The following is a 22,812-nucleotide window of genomic DNA, read 5'->3' on the forward strand; positions in this document are numbered from 1 at the left end:
CAGTTTTATAGTTTCCTATAAAAAAAAATGTATTCTTCACATGGACACTGGGAGGAGAACAACAAACACTGGGGCCTGTCAGGACAGGGGGAAGTGGAGGAGGAGCATCAGGAAAAGTAGCTAATGTATGTGGGGCTTAAAGCTTAGGTGACAGGTTGATAGGTGCAGCCAACCACCATGGCACATATATACCTATGTAACAAATCTGCACATTGTGCATATGTATCTTGGATATTAAGGTAAAAAAAAAAGTGCAGTTCAAAGCTATAATGTAGAGTATCTACTTTGTTTTCTTTTATATATGTGATGTTCACACTGCAGAATTTGTCAATATACAATTGATCAATTTTTTATTTGAGAAACTGTCTTCATTTGTTTTCAAGTATTTATTTCCATAATCATTTATTTTTCTCTGACTCCTATTTCATAGCTGTTAGCACCTCTATTTTTATTTTTATCTTCATTACGTATGTCTTTGCCTTTCTTTTATGTTTTCTCCATCTCTTCCTTCAGAGAGTTTTCTGCAGTATCGACTTCCAATTATCTACTTCCTCAACTGTGTCTATTCACTATATTTCATCTACTTTTTTTTACTTCAACTGTTATCTCTTCATACTTAATATTTCTGCTGAGTTTTCTTGTTGCATATTTCTAATATTTTCTATTTTTAGTACATACATTGACCTCATTTTTAATTATTTTTTTTTCTATTATAATGATTTTGCTTCTGGTAGAATTGCAATCATAAAGTAGGTTTTTCTTCTTAAATAATTTAGTTTTTATAATATACTTTAAATGAGCCCCCCCCCCCAACTAGTTTTCTCTTGGGTTGAGGGCATGAGACAATAGATGGAAATGCAAGAAATGTGTGTGAGATCAAGACAGTTAATAGTGAGTTTCAGGCTCAATGAACTACAAGGGAGAAATAATTAGAAGATAATCCTGATACTGTAATTTCCCACTTCTTTGAAATTGGAAAGGAAGGAGTGGGAAATTATTTAAAGTGAACTATCTTCAGGTATTTTTCTTAAATCTTTACATAGTCACTGGGTTTCTGTGTGGCCCAGATTTTCTTATGAAGAAATTTTAACACAGTCCCAAATTATTACTGGTAGGGAGGCAAGCAATGTGAGAAGGAGAAATCTGAACATGCTTTGTTTTCCAAAGATTCCTCCTGTCCCAAGCCAAAGCCCCTTACTCAGATGCTGATGTTGAAATATTTCTTGCTGCCTCCTGTGTGTGTGTATGGTTGGGGGAGAGGCGTATTTTCTTTCCTTGGCATGTTCGTTCTTTGTTCTTCTGGGTTAATCTTGAAGAAGGTAGATAAGAATCGTGTATGAATTCAGCATTTTGGTGAGAATCAGCACACCATCTGAGATTTAGCCAATTTTTTTTTTCTTATAATTTTATACTTTTCCTTGCTCAAGGAGTTTTTGCTGCAAAATTATACAGCAAATTAGTTTTCTGAAATCTTGTATGTCTTAAGAATATTTCAAACTCATTACTAAAATATAGTTTGGCTTAATATAGAATTCTAGGTTATAAACTATCTCATTATTTGAAGATAGTACTCCATTGTAATCTAGGTTCAATTATAATGACAAAAATCTAATGTCAATAATGTCAATGTGATTGCCATTCCATGGTGTTTAATCTGTCTATTCTTGTTGGCACATTTTAGCATTCTTATTTTTTACTTTGTTCTGGATGTTCTGAAATTATATCAAAATATTTGAAGACATTATTTTTTTCTGCTGTATATTCAATAAATTTTCAATCTGAAAATTTATATTTTCATAACAGTGTTAGAAATTTCTCAGATATTAGTTCTTTAAATATTGACTACCTGACGTCATCTTTGTCATTTTTCTGAAAAGAAGATTAAAATAATATTTGTGTCTTTTCATTTATTATGCTTGTTTTAAAATAATATTTCCTGTTGTATGCCTATTTGTTATAATATGGTAAATGTTCTCCACTAGGTGATTTCTTTGTATAATTTTTCAGTTCACAATTTATCTCTATTTAGTATATGGTTTTCCTTTTATTAATATTTCTCTCAACAAGCATGTTTTTTCCATTTGAGATATAATTACTTTTCTTCTTATTCTAAATTTTGCATTTGATAATTTTTTAAATTTGTAATTGCTAGCCTCCTTCAATTCCTTGAATATGCTAAATTTACTTATATAAAATAGTTTTCATATTACTCTTTTAACTCCACTTATGAATAAATTATTCTATTATTTTATTTTTGATATTTCATGACGTGGGTTTTTTTCACATACTTATAATTCTCAATTGTTAGTTAATTTTTAAGGGATACTTCTTGGTGGATTTCCACGATTTCAGGCATTATTTTTTATGGCAAATAAACATTGCCCCAGAATTGGTTCCCACCCTCCCCTGTCCCGTGGTGAGCCACTATTGCTGTCATGTATCTTTGGCAAAGAACCCCAAGCTCAGATACAGTTGAGTGTTATTTCTCGTGTTTGTAGCCCCATTAAAGTGGTTTTGGTTGTGAACTTGTGTTGAATAATGTCACCATTCATTTGTAGGTAGATATTTCAGAACGTTTATTTCTGTTATCATTATTGCTTTGGACCATGGCACTTCTGAGTATTAAGACCACAGATTTTTACTCACACTTATAATTCTAATTCAGTTCTACATCATTTCTCAGATATGCAATTTTACATATTCTAAGTTTTCTTTTATTCTTCTTGCATTTCTCTCATATAGAGTTTTCCTTTCCTAGTTTTCAAATGTAATCTTTATTGGCTACTATTGATATTCTCAGCGTGTTAGAACCAAAGACCAGAGTCAAGAAACTAATATACATAAACTTACAGGAAGGAAGGAAGGAACAACAATTTTCAAGGACACTTCATGTCATATAATTTCCTCTGTATATAAGACCTAAGAATTTGAATGGATAACAAATGAACAATTATGCTAGAAAATGTACTTGATCGTACATTTTTCAGAGTGAAGAGCCAAACATCTTGTGCATGCAAAATTTATACTCTGGTAAGACTTTGTAACAATTTCATTACAAACTTTTTTCTCTGAGAAAATCAAAGTGAAGATATAGCTAACTATTTGAGTTTTCTATTGGGTAGATTACCAATAATATAAATACTTAATGTTTAAAATTATATACTTTAAAGTATTTTTATTGGTCAAAGGGGCTTTTGAATATTATCATATACCTTATATTTGAAAATCACTGTTTAACTAAAATAAATTTATAAAGAGTTTCTACCATGAGAAAGGTTTTTTGGTGCATTACATTTTATACATTTTCTCCACACTATTTTCTTTTTGGTATTAAAGTCATGCAAGATTTAAGACAAGTATATTTTTATAGTATTGTGTCATAAAAAAGAAGAAAGTATGAAATTGAATTAAGCATTTTGTGTCTTTCAATCTGGTATAAATGTTAAGGTTTCTTAATAAATAATTGTGATAAAAGATAAAAAGTGATATTTTATAATTGAGTGCAAAAAATATTCTAAGGTAACAAGTGACTCACTAATTATTTGAAGTAGGAAGGCTTTATACCAAAATATGCCGTTTTTGAAGCAAGCCTTAATGAATATGACATAAGTTGGCAGAAATTATTTGAAGTAATGATGGGAACAAAGACTGAAGACTAGTCTTTGTCCCATTTTCACAACAACCTATTGTTGAATTTTATTGTACCTCTAGTGATCAAAAGAAATTAACTGTAAAGTAACTATAGATTGTAAAGAATCTTAACTCTTAGGATAAGAATGTTTTATATATACTGGAGAGCCTTCAGGCATCAATATTTGATTAAAAATGTAACTTAGTCTAACTTGGGTCTGTGGGATAATAATTAGACACTAGTTTACAAAATTAATTAGAAGAAAAGGTAGGAGATCAAAAGCAGACATAGTAGCTGTGAGATAATCAAATAGTACAGGCACATATAATTGGAATTGTAACCAAAAAGCAAAGGTAGAAATAGAAATGGGTCAAATACTTCATCATTTGCAATTTCTAATTTAAACAAAAAAGAAAACAAATCAGAGGTGAGTATTATTGTCCTGCTTTCCCAACCAAGGACCCTGAGGCCCTAAGAGGTATAGTTTACATAGGCAGCCAAATGCCAGAATCATAAAATACGCTTTGCTCTGAATTTCTATAAAATACATGCTCTTTTGCCATATTAGTATAAGAAAGGATAGCTTAGGTAGTTGATATGGTTTGGCTGTGTTCCCACCCAAATCTTATCTTGAATTGTAATAATCTCCATGTGTTATCAGAGGAACCCAGTGGGAGGTGATTGAATCATGGGGACGGGTCTTTTCAGTGCTGTTCTCATGATAGTGAGTAAGTCTCACGAGATCTGTTGGTTTGATAAAGGGCGGTTCCCCTGCACAAGCTCTCTTGCCTGACACCATGTGAGACACCCCTTTGCTCTTTCCTCATCTTCTGCCATGATTGCGAGTCTTCCCCAGCCACATGGAACTGTGAGTCTGTTAAACCTCTTTCCTACATAAATTGCCCAGTCTTGGGTATTTTTTATTAGCAGCATGAGAACAGACTAATACACTAAATTGGTATTTGTAGAGTGGGGTGCTGCTATAAAAATATCTGAAAATGTGGAAGCGACTTTAGAACTGGGTAACAGGCAGAGGTTAGAACAGGTGGGAGGGCTCAGAAGAAGATAGGAAAATCTGGGAAAGCTTGGAACTTCCTAAAGATGTGTTGAATGGCTTTGACCAAAATGCTGATAGTGATATGGAAAATAAAGTCCAGGCTATCGTGGTCTCAGATGGCAAAGAGGAGCTTGTTTAAACGTCATTCTTGCTATGCAAAGAGACTACCAGCATTTTGTCCCTGCCCTAGAGATCTGTGGAACTTTAAACTTGAGAGAGATGATTTGAGGTATCTGGTGGAAGGAATTTCTGAGCAGCAAAGAGTTTAAGAGGTGACAGAGCATAAAAGTTTAGAACATTTGAAGCCAGATGATGTAGTAGGACAGAAAAAACCATTTTCTGGGGAGAAATTCAAGCCTGCTGCAAAAATTTGCGTAACAAGGAGCCAAACGTTAATTGCCAAGACAATGGGGGAAATGTCTCTAGGGCATGTCAGAGACCTTCATAGCAGCCCATCCATTACAAGCCCAGAAGCCTAGAAGAAAAAAATGGTTTTGTGAGCTGGGCCTAGGGCCCCCCTGCTGTGTACAATCTCGGGCTATGGTGCCCTGCTCTCCAGCAGCTCTAGCCATTGATAAAAGGGACCGAGGTACAGGTTGGACTGTGGCTTCAGAGAGCGCAAGCCCCAAGTCTTGGCAGCTTCCACATGGTGTTGAGCCTGCTGATGCACAGAAGTGAAGAATTGAGGTTTGGAAACCTCTGCCTATATTTCAGAGGATGTATAGAAATGCCTGGATGTCCAGGCAAATGTTGACTACAGGGGAAGGACCCTCATGGAGAACCTCTGGTAGAGCAATGGGGAAGCAAAATGTGGGGTTGTAGACCCCACACAGGGTTCCCACTGGGGCACTGCCTAGTGGAGCTGTAAGAAGAGGTCCACCATCCTCCAGATCCCAAAATGATAGATCCACCGACAGCTTATACTGTGCATCTGGAAAAACCACAAACACTCAATGCCAACCTGTGAAAGCAGTCGGGAAGGGGCTGTATGCTACAAAACCACAGGGGAGGAGCTGCCTAAAGCTATGGGAACCCACTTCTTGCATCAGCGTGATATGGATGTGAGACTTGGAGTTCGAAGAGATTATTTTTGAACTTTAAGGTTTAATAACTGCCCTGTTAGATTTCAGACTTGCATGGGGCCTGTAGCCTTTTGTTTTGGACAAATTATCCCATTTTGAATAAGTGTGTTTTCCCAATGCCTGTACCTCCATTGTATCTAAGAAGTAACTCACTTGCTTTTGATTTTACAGCTCATAGGTAGAAGGGACTTGCCTTGTCTCAGATGAAACTTTAGACTGTGGTCTTTTGAGATAATGTTTAATGAGTTAAGACTTTGGGAGACTGTTGGGAAGGCATGATTGGTTTTGAAATGTGAGGACATGATATTTGGGAGGGGCTGGGTACAGAATGATATGGTTTGTCTGTGTCCCCACCCAAATCTCATCTTGAATTATATCTCCCAAAATTCCCATGTGTTTGGGAGGGAACCAGTAGGAGGAAATTGAATTATGGGTGTGGGTGCTGTTTTTGTGATAGTGAATAAGTCTCACGAGATCTGATGGTTTTATAAAGGGGAGTTCCCCAGAACCAGCTCTCTTTCCTGCCACCATGTAAGAGGTCACTTAGCTCTTCTTTCATCTTCCAACATGATTGTGAGGTCTACTCAGCTCTTTGGAACTCTGAGCCCATTAAATAAATTTCCTTTATAAATTATCCAGTCTTTGGTATCTTTATTAGCAGCTTGAGAATGGGCTAATACAATAATATACAGATTTTTGAATTACATATATATTACCTTCAACTACATTTACATTTTCTCTGTTTTCAATGTTAGTAAAATTGTAACATTATGGAAATATGTTAGACCAAAATATTGGAGACATTTATTAAAATATTTTATTTTCAAAAGCTTGCCTTCTTATTAAAGAAATTATTGAGATTTTATAAGCGTTTTATATACAAAAAAATTAGTTTCAAAATTAATTTTTACAAAAAGTGCTTTTGCTGTTAATAACTTTATACTGAATATGTCTTTTTGTAGTTCTCTATTTTATTGTATGTGACTCTTAAGATTTAAAGCCAGGAATCTTCAATAATAATTTTGTAAACAGTTAAACTTCTCTAAATAAATAGTTAATAACTGCATTATTAGTGGAAATTATGGAGAAAATTGTTTTGTAAAAGAATAATTGTAAACTCATGTCATAATGGGAGCTGGCAAGTGGCCTTAGAAGTAATTTGCCCTAAGTGTTTCATAAAATAATGAAGTAACAATGAGGGAGATTAAGAAACTAAGACTTTCTTAAAATCATAAATATATGTAGATTCTCAGGTTCTGAGTTGTGCTGCTGTATTTTTATTTATCTATAATTCTTTGCGTTCCTCTGTCATATAAAAAAAAAAGTAGGGTATGTAATGTACAGTGAAGAATCCAAAGGGCCTAAAACATTATTTTAGAAGTCTGAATTTTTGAATAGTAGATTGTCATACAGTAGGGAAGCTTAATGGAACAAGTCTTCACTATTTTCTTCAAATGCCTTTTATATGTTTAACCTATGAGATGGTTATATACCAAGTAAATATTAAAAGACTACATTTGTAAAATTAAATGTAATTCTTTAAAGATCGATGCTTTGCATAAGAAACTTTTTGTTAGTCAGCTTTTCTTCTTATGTGTTGACAGTAGTAACTCTAATACAAACTTAAGCCAATGTTTTAAATACTTTAAAATTATTAGAAAAAGCACTGACACATCCACTGATGAAATGTGTTAAAATCAAATTTTAATTTTTACTTAAATTATTTTAAAATCCTGAATTTAAATTTTTTAAATTTATTTTCAAAAATGTATCACAATCTTGCATAATATTGCAGTATATCTCTCACAGGATCCAATGAATAATTTATTTCACAATATTCCTCTGATTTTGGTCACAATGATAAATATCTGAAATAATCATTGCTTTGTTTAAGTTTACATTACCTTGGTTAGTAGGGTGGTAAAATAAAAATTAAAAAAATTTGTTTTTATAAAATTCAACTAATCACAGCAATAAATATATTTAAAATAAAATAGAAATAAAGTAGTATTATACCTATGAAATACTTTATTAATTTAAAGAATCTTTTGTAGATCCATTATCTTTCAATTCTATGTGTCTTATCTTTATAATACTTAATTTTCAAAACTGTCTTCTCATATATTATGAGTTTTATTTCTTGGCTTATTTACAAGTACAGAATTGTTTTAAACATTTTTGTAAACAAGGCAATTTATTGATTCTTCAGAGATCCATGCTATTAAAAAATAACAAACATAACTTTCATTTTGAATGTATCTTTTAGTGTACCACTTAACAAAATCAAATATTTATTACTCATTTACTTTCTAATGAATTTGATAAATAAGTTTTTTCATTTCTTTTTAAAAATCATTTGAGTACTAGAGCTTTAGACAGAATATACGAAAGAAATAAAACTGTTTACAAAAACATTCCACATACATAAATCAGATATCAAAGTTATCCAGCAAATTTATTTAACAAATATTTCTCTTAACTTTCTTAAAATTGAATATAAACCTTTTCACATTAACATACTTGAATTGGTGTCCTGAAGAAAATCCTTTTTATAGTAACCAACTGTAATTCTAACTGTGGTCACAATCAATTCAATTTAGCTGTTTACTTGTGATGCTTTATCTAGATGTCTCCTATTGTTACAAATATTACAATAGGTAGCCAGTCAGACATGAGCAGGGCAGGAGAGGGCCCTCGCAGTCAGGAATGTGGGGAGACCATCAGTTGATGGTCAGGTGGCTGTTAACTGTCTCTCTAAAATAATTGGTCTCAGCAGGCACCAGGGAAAGACAGTCTCCCAATAGGTAGGAAAAATCTAAAGCTTGCCATCAGTAGCTTCCAAATAGGATTCTCAAGACTGTGCAAGTGTGCTCATGCATGTGAACTAAGAGGCAAAATGGCAGTTTTACTGGTATGTGACCTCAAAGGAACACTCGACTGGTAACGGAAAAATGCCCCAAGTGAGCGTGTGTACAAACCCAGTAAACATACTGCACGTCCCCCTCCTCCCAAGTGCTGACAAACCACTGCCCATATGGACAGCTCACTTCAAGGGAAGAATTAGGGGAGAAAAAAACACAACTCCCCAGAAACATGTCAACATATAATACCCCCATGTCAGAGGTCAAACCATGCTCTTGATCTCTCAAGTTGCCAGCTTGCACCTCTACCAAATGTCCTTTATTTCTTTTTGTTCCTGCTCTAAAGCTTTTTCATAATATTACACTCCTGCTCTAAAACTTGCCTCAGTCTCTCACTCTGCCTTATGTCCCTTGGTTGAATAGTTTCTTCTGAGGAGGCAAGAACTGAGGTTGCTGCAGAACTGTATAGATTTGCCACCAGTAACATACTTGGGTGCTGTGTGACTTGGATACATTCCCTATTGCTAAGGCACTTTGGTGCCACGTGAGTTGGATATGTTCTGCTGCTGAGTCAGATATGTTACCTAGTGGTAAGACATGTCTACATCTTGCCTTCTTCGACTGGAGATATTCAACTCCCTTATGTGCTTTCCTTCTCCTTTCACTCTCCTGCTTATTAACTAACCCCCAGAACGATTCCTCTTGGATGCAGTGACTCTGCTTCCTTTGGCTGATCTCTCAGTTCACCCTGATGACTGGCTCCCAGGGGTAAGCAGGACCTTGAGGTCTTTGCTGAGTAGAACTGAGACACTAATAACTTTCCTTACAGGAAATTTGCAAGCGTGGTAGGGATAAAGTCTGAGACTGTGACGGCTGGGTGAGGTGGCTCACATCTGTAATCCCAGCACTTTAGGAGGCCAAGGTAGGTGGGTCACTTGAGGCCAGGAGTTTAAGACCAGCCTGCCCAACATGGTGAAACTCCATCTCAACTAATAATACAAAATTTAGCTGGGCGTGGTGGTGCGTGCCTGTAATCCCAGCTACTTGGGAGGCCGAGGCAGGAGAATTGCTTGAACCTGGGAAGCAGAGGCTGCGGTGACCCAGGATCTTGCCACTGCACTTCAGCCTGGGCTACAGAGCAAAAATCCATCTCAAAAAACATAAAAAATAAAAATAGTCTGAGACTGTTTAATGTCTGGGGTTTCCTCTACTTTTTCGACTAAAATTGGCTCTTTCCTAAAAACCTTCACTGCCTATTCTTCTGTTTTATTGTGTGTATTCTGAAATTGCCTCATGTACCTGCCAGACTTTTGCCTTGGGGGCAAGTTTGCCTTTTCTCTGGTTTTACTTTGCATGATGCATGACTTTGTTCTCTGGCTTAAATATACATGCTCCCTGTTATTTATGCACCTGCAGCCCTTAGTGCGCTTGGCGGCAAAGACATGGGCTCCCTTGTGGATATCCCCTGAGGTTTATACCTCTTTTACCCTCCCAGCTCAGATGCCTTTCCAATCCTTCCTCTGTCTGCTGGCACATTGCCTGGAGAGATACTAACCAGAACCCTGGCTCTATCGGATCCTTATGACTTACCATAGAAAGGAGCAAGCTTTTTCACTAATGACATGCCCCAGGGCTGTGTTTTGTGGTGGCTTTTGAAAGAGTTTGTCTGCCTGCAATAGTGCACTCAGTGATCTTTTAAGGACCCCAGCTTCTTGTTTGTTTGTTCGGTTGGTTGGTTGGTTGGTTGGTTGGTTGTTTTTTTGTTTTGTTTTTTTGTGTTTTTTTTTGAGTTAGCTCCCCTTTGAGAGAAAGGGAAATTCTTCTTTTGTCGTTTGCATGTTCTTACGGGAAGCCCTACATCCTCCTCCTGAGGTTGCTACTTTATGCCAACAGGACACATAAACATTGCCCTCCCCAATATAAGGGCTGCTGCTTTTGTGAGCATATGAAGGCTTTCCATGAGTGTTCCTCTAGCTTCCTCCCACTTCATTCTGTAGCCTCCATTTCTCTAATCACTTCCACACCCTTCTCAATATGCATTAAGACTTTCAGTTTATATTCAGAAGAAAAGTGGTCCAGCCCCTTGTAGCAATTAACTGAAAAACAGGTTTCTCATCTACTTAAAGAACGTAGGATATGAGAATCTGAGAAAAGAGATAATCATTTTGTTGCTAGAATGCTCCAAGCAAGAGTCACTATAAAGTCACAGAGACAAGGATATAGGCCAGCCCAAGGCCACAGGTGAAAAAGACCCATAGGACAGAGATGAAGGTTGGTCCCAGGCTAAGAGAGGAGACCATCTTTTTTCATTTTTTTCTCTTCTGTTTTCTCTTCTCAGCTGGTGATTGCATATACCACAGGACATGCCCCTCAGAGACATCGCCCCAAACTAGGAAAGCTTGATTCCCCCAAACTTCAATACACAAAAGTTAGTTTTACTTTGTAATTCTGTTTGACCTAAAAAGTGAACCAGAAGGAAATTACAACAGTCAGCTTTGGAATCCAGTGCCCCTGTGAATGAGGTCCTCAGATTAGCCTCCTCGGTCTTTTATAACCGAGAGTTGAATAAGGAGTGAAGGGCTAAGAAAAAGGAAAAAAAAGGTGAGAGGCAGGCTTAACTATTGGCTGCCATTTGTGCCAGAAGCAGGCCACTTCCCACCCGCTTCAGGCTGTCCTAGAGACACTCTCCAAGTATCTGCCATTTGTGCCAGAAGCAGGCCACTAGAAGGCAAACTGTATCAATGGGATAAACGGGAAAATACCCTCCCTCCGCCACAAGCTTTGTCATTGGAATGGGACTGCCCTGAGGGCTGAAGGACCCTCAGGACAGAATACCAACACTTGATATCCTTAAGCTGAAGGGACTCTTGGCTCTAGCCTGTTCCCAGATTGGACATCTTCATCAACAGAACAAAGTCAAGATCAACTCTGGAAGCAGCAAGTAAAATTATAAGTTCACCTTTTGGGTTCAAGAGCTGCATACTCTGTGTTCGTATCCTTCTCTAAGCAGCTCCTCCAAATCTTTTTGGGTAATGGGAACAAATGGCACTTACTCCCTCCAAAAGAAAATATTCACACCCCTTGGGGCAAAAATATACTTTTCAACAAGGGTGATTGCTTAATGTGTATCCACATTCTCTAAATGTCTTTCTCTTTGATATCCTTATTTCTCCTCTGTCAATGAAAAATCAAACTCTAAAATATTTGAATGACCGTGGCCTGTGACACAGCCCTCAAGAAGTTCTGAGAACATGTGTCCAATGTGGTCAGGGTGCAGCTTGGTTTTATACATTTTGGGGAGACAATGAGAATTCAATCAAATACATGTAAGAAATACATTGGTTTGGTCCAGAAAGCTGGGACAACTCTGAACAAGGGAGGACTTCAGCTTATAGTTAGATTTAAAAATTTTATAGTTGACAGTTTGCTGAGTTTATCTAAAGACCCGGTGATAGCACAAGAGGCAGACAAATGCCTAGGCACATAGGAGTGAGTCCCTGATGAATCCCCACCTCCAATCCAAAGACAGTTTAAAGCCTGAAAGCCAAGCTATAAGTCAAATCTACAGACTGGACTGAGAACCTGACTTCCCATTTGGCATGCTTTCTTCTGATTGATCCCCACTCTTCACCTATTTTACATTTACCTACCCTCTCCTAAATGGTTTTCTACACTGTTGTGCCCACCTTTGAGTGGTATCTTTGCTTAATCTTTTTTTCCTACTCACAAACCAATTGTCATACACCCCCCATTCCAAGTCCATAAAAAGCCCCATACCTAGCCACACTGAGAAAGAAACCACCCAACTTCTGGGATGGGGGACCACCCATTACATCCCCTTTTTGCTGACAGCTCTTCATCATTCAATAAAATTCTTCACCACCCATCCTCACTCTTCTACTTGTCAGTGTAACCTCACTCTTCTTGGATGCAGGACAAGAGCTTGGGAATTGGGAAACACAGGTACAATCTATAACACAGGTAGGCCTAGTGGGTGAGGCACCTCCAGCAGCAGTCTTGGAGCCCAGCAGGGCTGGGGCAAGGGTGTGTCACTGGCTGTGGAGGTCCTCACTTAGCACAGGGACTGAGAAATATCTCTCATCACTAGCATCAACAGAAAGTAATGTCTGGGTTAAGAGAAGAGGTTGTGGAGACTGAAGTTTTTATTTGCAGATGAAGTCTTCATGAAGATGGTAGGCAACAGAGAGAATAGGTTGTAAAATGTTTCTTATCAGACTTAAAGTCTGTGTTGATGTTAATGCCAAAAAGGTATAATGAGGCATGTTCAATTGCCACTTCTTGTCATGGCCTGAAACAGTCTTTCAGGTTAAATTATAAAACAGCCCTGGCTGAGGAGAAAGTCCATTCAGATGGTTGGGATGCAGAGGGTGGGGGGAGGTCTTAGAATTTCATTTTTGATTTACACCTGGGAAAGCTACCTAAATCTTTAACCAGTGACTTTTACCTGGACAATTCTACCTCAGGAGTTTAGAAATAGCCCACACTTATCCAGACAAGCCCTAACAAAAATCTAATTAAGCAATTTCTTGAGGGGTGATAACTTCTACAATACATAGATAACCTCCTTATCTGCTCCCCCTTCACAAAACTCACACAGCAACATGCAATACAAACCATAGCTTCCTACCAGAAGGAAAATGACTTTTGTCTAATTCAAGGCCTATAAAGGTAAAGAGGTATTTTTGTAAAAAATTATGAAGAAAAAAGATGTTATGTGAGAAAGGATCATGTATGGTAAATTATTTTCCTAAAGTAAAATGACTATTTAAAAAGAGCTGTTTAGGGGAAATCAGAAAGTCCAAGCATGTCACAGTTGGTATGTGTAAGTTATACAAAGATTTGTGAAAGATAATTTATAAAAGTGTACTTTTAAAGGGTATTAGGTCTAGTAAATGTTTTAAGGTCATAAACTCCTACTATGGCTCTGAACTGTAAAACTTGCATGCTTTAAAGCTTGGTAAGACCTGGTGGCATACAAAGTTAATCATGCCCCCTAGCTATGCTAGAAAGAGTCAAACCTTGTCTGCGCTTCTGTCTGGTGTCCGAGACTCCAAAGCTAGTACATAATTAGAATCACTCGCTGATCAGGTTTTTCACCAAAAGTAAAAGTCTAAGAGTTAACAGTGTAACATGTACTTGAGACTACTGGAAAAATAGTTTTACATGCAAGCCATGTAAGAAAATTAAAATATGCTTTTGGTAAAAGATTATAATAAATCTTAGGAATGTGAGTATTTTTTGCCTAGTTTAGAAGTCTAAAGGATTGTGTTAGGTTAAATAGGATAAACCTGAAGGTTTAAGCAAGTTATGGAAGGTTACTCAAAATTAACCTTGTAAAGAGATTTGTGTGTATATTGGCTAATGTTAAAGGGGTATTTTCAGTTTTTCCATAAATCAAACATTAGAATAAAAGCACAACAGAGTTTTATTGCGAAAAATTAATCTGCTCTTTATAAATGTGTTAATGGTACATGTCCCAAAATTATGCAAAACTCCTATGATTCTAATATAACTTAGTATATGTTATCAGTAATAATTATAGTTGTTATGTTAAATTATTGTGTGCCAAAGAGGTAACAAATTTCCTTGTCAATTGTGTCTTTGACTGTTACTTCCTTAAGACTTCTTGTCATCCACAATTGTTGTCTTGTTTTAATCATCCTTAAGAAAAGATTATATAATCAATGATAGGACACTAACTGCTGCTCTGAATTGCCCATTTCTGATAACTTCAGAAATTTCTCCATTAGAATGGAGAAAAAACTTTCAGGATTCTCATGGAGAGCTGAAATTTTTGTGAATATCAAGCAGAACAGGAATTAACTGTGGGAATGCACTAATAGAAAACTGAAATAATCCTTCTATTCACAGCTTTTAACAGACGAGTAAACTATACTCCTATGAACAAAATTTGGAGCATATTTCTCTTTATCTGATTTCCCCCAAATTTGAAAGCTATTTATGAGTATTACCGATTTATGGCAATATACTTAGTTGCATAAGAGCAATAAGAATTCATTTTCTTTTGTAACAGGACATAATTGGAGACACTGGTTATTTTACCAAAGCTTTTACTGGAATGAGGTGGGTTTCTTTAAGGAATCAAATTTGACTTATAGAGCCAACAAGAGCTTCTTGTAAAACTGGCCTCATACCTTGCTTACACAGTACCCATACAGGGTGTCTGACCTGTGTAAGTAAACATTTTTTTTTTTTCATTTAAAAAATGATATACATTGATTTTACTTAAGGATCAAGTTCTTAGTGAAATCTAAATTTATGAATAACTACTTTAAATTTGAAATTTATTATATTAATAAATTAATGTTTTTGGTTTTTTCTGTTAGTAATTATGGTAATCATTGTGAAGATACCAAGAGAAACATGATGTAGGTTTTCCTTTTCAAGCAGTCAATAATCAGTTATATAAATTTGAGCAACACAAATATCTTCTATTTTGCAAAATCAAAAATCTGTTTCTGAAGGTTGCTATGTAACAATAAAATGAGATAATAAGGAGATGGCCCTTTAAAATTGTGATATTTTGAAATACATGTTTGGTCTTCCCTGTTTACTGATATATATCTCCTTAAACCCTTGGAATGTCTGGAGTTATAAGAGTGTCTTTCATATGCTAATGACATGCCTGGTGCCTGAGGCCCCTAAAGAGCTTCAGGATGGGGGCTGGTCACCAGAAAGAACAAGGCATGTTTAGGGGTTTGAGACATTGAGAACCAACCCTCAACATCCACAAGGGAATAAGCTGAAGGTTGAGTTGACCAATTGCCCATAATATATCAGCCATTCCTAGTTAATTAAGCTTCCTCCAAATCACAAAAAGATGAGTTCAGAGAGCTTCCAGATAGCTTAACATGTGGACATGCTTTGAGGGTAGTGTACTGAAGAAGGCACAGAAGCTACAGGTCTCTTCCCACATAACCTCCCCCAGTGTATCTCTTCCATCTGGCCATTTATCTGTATTCTTTGTAATATCCTTTCAAATAAACTGGTAAATGTAAGTAAAGTGGTGCCCTAAGCTCTGTGAGCCATTCTATCAAAATAATCAAATCCAAGCAAGACATTGTGAAAAATGTGGTTTAGAGCTGATTGTTCAGAAGCACAGGCTACAACCTTCTGCTTGTGACAGGTATCTGAATTGGGAGCAGTCTTGTGGGATTGAGCCATTAACCTGTGGAATCTGATGATATCTCCAGGTAAATAGTTACAGAATTGAATTGAACTTGAGAATGTCCAGCTAGTTAGCACCCACACATCTGGGGTCACAGATGTTCGATGAATCAGAGAAAATAGAGAAGGAAAAAAACAGTTTGCTCCAAACTTCACAGAAATTCAAAATCATTTTGGGATAAAGAAAGTATGATGTATTTGCAGGAGTCAGGTTCTAGATTCTAAGAATTAGTGAGAGAATAAAGTAGAAAATCAAACAGATGTCAGAATCCTATAGTCAGTTCTAAGAAACTTGAAGTCTCTTCTGTGAATGATAAGGCCGATTAAAGGCTTTTAAGCAGCGGAATAAGTTGGTCAGATTTGTATTCATGAAAGATCATTCTGGCAGCAGTGTCAGGAATGGATAGGTTGTGAGCATGACTGGAGGCTATAAAGTTCGTTAAGAAACATTTGCAAAGAGAGCATTGACATAACACTGGGAATACAGAGCCCTGTTTCTAGCTCAGTCACTAACTGTTGGTACCGTCACCTCTGGCAAGTCACTTGCCCTCTCGGAGGTCCCGCAGCTGCATGTGTAAAATGAGGGGGTTGGACTACCTGGTCTCTAAGGTTCTTCTTGCTCTGATGGTATAATGTTATAATAGCTTTTCGATTGCATACCATGCATTACAAGAAAGAAATTTCTTATTCAACAGAGCATTTGAGTTTTTTTTCAAGATGATTCCTATTACTAGTATCTGCACTGAAGAACAATACAATTTGTCTATACATAAACTCAAAAATCACAAATATAATAGTATCTAAAGTTAATGTAAACTACATATACATATGAAATATTTGACCTCTACATTAAAATTTGAGAAACAAAGATCTAAGTTAATAGATAAAACGCAGTTAGTCAGTTAGAATTTCTTAGTTTTTAAGATAAGTAGAGAGTAATTGCTTATTGTCTAATCACTGTAATTATTAAAATATTGTGTATTCATATAGCATACTAATTGAGTAGTTACAATGATCCTATTCATTAAATACCAGGGAACATGTTATAAGCATAGTTGACAACAAAAATTCAATCATATTTCTGAATTTGAGTAAATTTTTTAGCAGTTCACATTTTGAATTATATAGACATTCATTGTAACATATTTCTCCTAAGTATACATTTTCACTGTTGGAAGATATTAATACACATAATTTAATTTCAAGGTATTAGGACATTGGACAGTGTAAAATAGCTTTAGTAACAGTTGTTAATATTCTCACTGAGAAATTCACAGGAACTGATATTGTACATAACTTGCTCATTTAAAAGATTTGTCTGTAAATATTTGTCCAGTATAAATGACAGCAGGTATAATAACTGTTTTGGAAAATATCTACAATTATCTTAAATCACATTTTACTAATATTACTGTTTTATGAATTTACATGATGCTAATAAACATCTTTTTTAAAAAAACTACAAAGTTAAAGTGACAGTGTTTTGTCTTTTCTTAAAAAACATCATTTTGTCCACGGCCGTTTTTTTTTTCTTCCAACTTTTATTTTTGGTTTTTGGGTACATGTACAGGCTTGTTACAGGGGTAAATCACATGTTACTGACATTTGGTATACATATTATTTTGTTACCCCAACACTGAGCATAGTAGCCAATAGGTAGTTTTTCACTGCTAACCCCATTCTACACCCCACCCTCAAGTAAGTCCTTGTGTACATTATTCCTCTGTGTCCATGTGTACTCAAAGTTTAGCTCCCATTTATAAGTAAGACCACATGGTATTTAGTTTTCTATTCCTGTGTTCATTTGCTTAGGATTATCCGCCCCAGCTGCATTGATACTGCTGCAAAGGACATTATTTCTTTTTTTAATGGTTACATATTATTCAATTGCGTGTATGTACTACATTTTTTTTTATTTAGTCCACTGTTGATAGGTGTATATTTTCCATTTTTTTTTTTTGTAATTGCTTTTGGAGTCTTAATCATGAAATATTTTCCATGGTTTATGTCCAGGGTAAATATTACCTGGGTTTTCTTCTTGGATTTTTATAGTTTTACATTGTATATCTTTAATCCATGGTGGATTGATTTTTATATGTCGTGAAAGAAAGGGGTCTAGTTTCAATCTTCTGCATATGGCTAGCCAATTATCCCAGTACCATTTATTGAAAAGGGATTCCGATCCCCATTGCTGGTTATTGCTAACTTTATTGAAGACCATATGGTTGTAGGTGTGCAGCTTTATTTCTGTCTTCTCTAATATGTTCTATTGGTTTATATCTCTGTTTTTGTAGTAGTACCATGTTGTTTTGTTTACTGTAACCTTGCAGTATTGTTTGAACTTGGATAGTGTTACGACTTAGGCTTTATTATTTTTTCCTTAAAATTGCTTTGGCTATTTGGAATACTTTAGTTTCATATGAATTTCAAAATAGATTTTTTTCTGATTCTGTAAATAAATCATTGATACTTTGGTAGGAATAATATTGAATTTATAATTTGCTTTTGGGCAATATGGCAATTTTGGCAATATGGCAATTTTGGCAATATTAATTCTTTCTATCCATCAGCATAAACATATTTTTATTTGTGTTGTCTCTGATTTCTGATTTCTTTCAGCAGTATTTTGGAATTCTCATTGTAGAGGTCGTTTGTCTGCCTGTTTAGATGTATTCCTAAGTATTTTATTTTATTTTTGGGGGCTATTGTGAATGGGACTGTGTTCTTGATTTGGCTGTCCGCTTGGACGTTGTTGGTGTCTAGATACATTACAATTTTTGTACATTGATTTTGTATCCAGAAAATTTATGACGTGTTTATCAGCTCTAGGAGTCTTTGAGCAGAAACTGTAGGGTTTTCTAGGTGCAGGTCACTTCATCGTCAAGAGAGAGAGTTTGAATTCCTCTCTTCCTATTTGGATGCCTTTCAGTTTTTTTCTGTCTGATTGCTCTGGCTAGAACTTCCAGTACTATGTTGAATAGGAATGAAAGTGTGACTCCTTGTCCTTTCTGGTTCTCAAAGGGAATGCTTTCAGCTTTTGTTTATTGGGTATGATGCGGCTGTGGGTTTGTCATAGATAGCCCTTGCTTTTCTAGGTGTGTTCCTTTGATACCTGTTTTGTTGAGGGTTTCTAATATAAAGGGATGTTGAATTTTGTCCAAAGCCTTTTATGCTCTATTGAGATGATCATGTCACATTTGTTACAAACAAAAACTAAACTAAACTAAAAGTTCTGTTTATGTGATTAATCACATTTATTAATTTGTGTATTTTGAACCAACCTTGCATCCTACAAATAAAGCCTACTAGATTGTGGTGGATTAACTTTTTGAAGTGCTGCTGAATTCTATTCGCTAGTACTTTGTTGACGATTTTTGCGTCTGTGTTCATGGGGACCATTGGCCTGTAGTTTTCTTTTTTCATTGTGTTTCTGCCAGGTTTTGATATCAGAATGATGCTGGCCACATAGAATGAATCAGGGAGGAGTCTCCTCTCTTGTTTTTTGGTGAATAGTTTCAGTAGGATTGGTATCAGTTCTTCTTTATATGTCTGATAGAATTTGGCTGTGAATATATTTGGTCCAGGGCTTTTTCTGGTTGTTAGGTTTTTACTGGTGATTCAATTTCAGAGCCAGTTGGTCTGGTCAAGAATTAAATTTCTTCACAGTTCAACATTGAGAGGCTGTATGTTTCCAGGAATCTGTCCATTTTTACTAGACTTTCCAGTTTGTGTGCACAGAGGTGTTCATAATAGTCTGTGAGGGTTCTTTGTATTTCTGTGGGGTCAGGAGTAATGTTCCCTTTTTAAATTCTGATTCTTTTTATTTGTATGTTATGTCTTTTTTCTGCATTCGTTTAGCTAGTGGTCTAACAATCTTATTTATTCTTTCAAAAATCAACTTTTGTTTTGGTTGATCTTCTGTATGAATTTCCATGTCTCAATATTCATTTCATTAAGTTCTAATTTTGGGTATTTATTTTCTTCTGCTAGCTTTGGGGTTGGTTTCCTCTTGATTCTCTAGTTCTTCTATGGTTAATGTTAGGGGTTTAATTTGAGATCTTTATAACTTTTTCATATGGTCATTTAGCACTCTAAACATTCTCCTTAGCATTGCTTTCGATATGCCCCAGAGATTCTTGTAGGTTGTATTTTTGCTTTTATTGGTTTCAAAGAATTTGTTGATTTTTGTCTTAATTTTGTTGTTGACCCAAAACTCATTCAGTAGTGGGTTGCTTCATTTCCTTACAATTGTGTGGTTTTCAAATATCTTATTGATACTGAGTTCTATTTTGATTGTGCTGTATTCCAAGAGTGTGGTTGGTATAATTTTGAATTTTCTTTTGTAGTGTGTTGAGAATTTCCTTATGGCTGATTGTGTGGTCAATCTTAGAATATGTGCCATGTGCAGATGACAACAACATCTATTCTGTTGTTTGGTGGAGTGTTCTGCAGATGGCTGTTCAGTCCATTTGGTCAAGTGTTGATATGGTTTGGATGTGGTCCCATCCAAATCACAACGTAAATTGTACCTCCTAGAATTCCCAAGTGTTGTTGAAGCCACCCAGCGGGAGAGGTAATTGAATCATGGGGGTCTTTCCCATGCTATTCTTGTAATAATGAATAAGTCTCAAGAGATCTGATGGGTTTATCAGAGGTTTCTGCTTTTGCATCTTCCTCATTTTCTCTTGCCACCGCCATGTAAGATGTGCCTTTCATCTTCCATCATGATTCTGAGGCCTCCCCAGCCATGTGAAATTTTAAGTCCAATTAAACCTCTTTTTCTTCATAGTCTTGTGTATGTCTTTATTACCAGTGTGAAAATGAACTAATACAGTAAATCAGTACCCGCAGAGTGGAGTGTTGCTGAAAAGATACCCCAAAACGTGGAAGCAACTTTGGAACTGGGTATAGGCACAAGTGGGAACAGTTTGGAGGGTTCAGAAGAAGATAGGAAAATGTGGGAAAGTTTGGAACTTACTAGAGATTTGTTGAATGACTTTGCTGAAAATGCTGACAGCAATATGGACAATAAAGTCTAGGCTCAGGTAGTCTCAAATGCAGATGAGAAACTTGTTGGGAACTGGAGTAGAGGTGACGGATAATGTTTTAGCAAAGAGACTGGCAGCATTTTGCCCCTGCCTTAAAGATTTGCAGAACTTTGAATATGAGAAAGATGATTTAGAGTATCTGGTGGAAATAATTTCTTTCTCTCTCTCTCTTTTTTTTTTTTTGAGATGCAATCTCGTTCTGTTGCCAGGCTGCAGTGCAGTGGCACAATCTCAATTCACGGCAACCTCCGACTCCCTGGTTCAAGCGATTCCCCTGCCTCAGCCTCCTGAGTAGCTGGGACTACAAGTGCCCACCATCACACCCTGAAAACTTTTTGTATTTTAGTAGAGACAGGGTTTCACCATGTTGGCCAAGATGGTCTTGATCTCCTGACCTCATGATCTGCCTGCCTGGGCCTTCCATAGTGCTGGAATTACAGGAGTAAGCCACTGCACCCTGTCCTGTTGGAAATAATTTCTAAGCAGCAAAGCATTCAAGAGGTGAGTTGGGTACTGTTAAAGGCATTCAGTTCTATAAGGGAAGCAGAGCATAAAAATTTGTAAAATTTGCAGCCTGACTATGTGATAGAAAAGAAAAACCCATTTTCTGTGGAGAAATTTAAGTGGGCTGTGGAAATTTGCACAAGTAGCAAGGTCCCTAATGTTAATCCCCAAGACCATGGGGAAAACATCTCCAGACCATGTCAGAGACCTTCACCACAGCCCCTCCCATCACAGGCCTAGACACCCAGGAGGAAAAAGTGATTTTGTGAGCCGGGCCTGAAGTCCCTGTGCTGTATGAAGGATAAGGACTGGTTCCCTGTGTCCCAGCTGCACCAGCCATAGCTGGAAGGGGCCAAAATATAGCTCAGGCTGTGGCTTCAGAGGGTGGAAGCCACTGCATGTGAGATGGGTCTTTCAAAGACAGTAAACATTTGGGTCTTTCTTCTTTATCCAACTTGCCACTCTGTGTCTTTTAAGTGGGGTATTTACCCTCTTTACATTCAAGGTTATTCTTGATATGTGAGAATTTGATCCTATCTTCATGTTATTAGCTGATTGTTATGTTGACTGCATTGCACAATTGTTTTATAGCATCAGTGGACTATGTACTTAAGTGTGTTTTTGTGGTGGCAGGTAATAGCCTTTCACTTCCATGTTTAGCACTCCCTTCACGATCTCTTGTAAGGCAGGTCTGGTGTTAAATAATTCCCTTAGCATTTGCTTGTCTTAAAAAGATTTTATTTCTCTTTTTCTTATGACACTTTATTTGGGTGGAGATGAAATTCTTCACTGGAATTTCTTTTCTTTAAGGATGCTGAATATAGGCCCCCAGTCTCTTCTGGCTGGTAAGGTTTCTGCTAAAAGTCCACTCTTAGTCTGATGGGGTTTCCTTTGTATATGTTCTGCTCCTTCTCTTGTTGCTTTCAATACTTTTTGTTTTGAATTAGCCTTGGATAATCTTATTACTTTGTGTCTTGGGGATAATTGTCTTGTATAGTATCTTACTGGGGTTCTATAAATTTCCTGAATTTGCATGTCAACCTCTCCAGTGAGGTTGAGAAAATTTTCTTGAACAACATCTTCAAATATCTTTTCCAGATTGCTTCCTCTTTCTCCCTCCCTTTTTGGGATGCCAATAAGTCTTAGTTTTGGTCATTTGACATAATCCCATATTTCTCAGAGGTTTTCTTCATTAAAATATTTTTTCTTTATTTTTGTTTAGCTGAGTTTATTAAAAAACACTGTTCCTGCGCCAAATTCTCTGGGATCCATATAGCCTGGAATTCTATCTCTGCCAGCTCTCCTGGAGGCTCTTGCTGCCAGCTCAAACATTCAGCTAAGTGTGATTTCCTGCAGCTAAGATTCTCAAGTCTATGGCAAGAGTTGGCCACCCCACACCCTTTCATTCACCCATTCACCA

The sequence above is a fragment of the Macaca fascicularis genome, chromosome 2 (genome assembly GCF_037993035.2).
Source record: "Macaca fascicularis isolate 582-1 chromosome 2, T2T-MFA8v1.1".
NCBI lineage: Eukaryota > Metazoa > Chordata > Mammalia > Primates > Cercopithecidae > Macaca > Macaca fascicularis.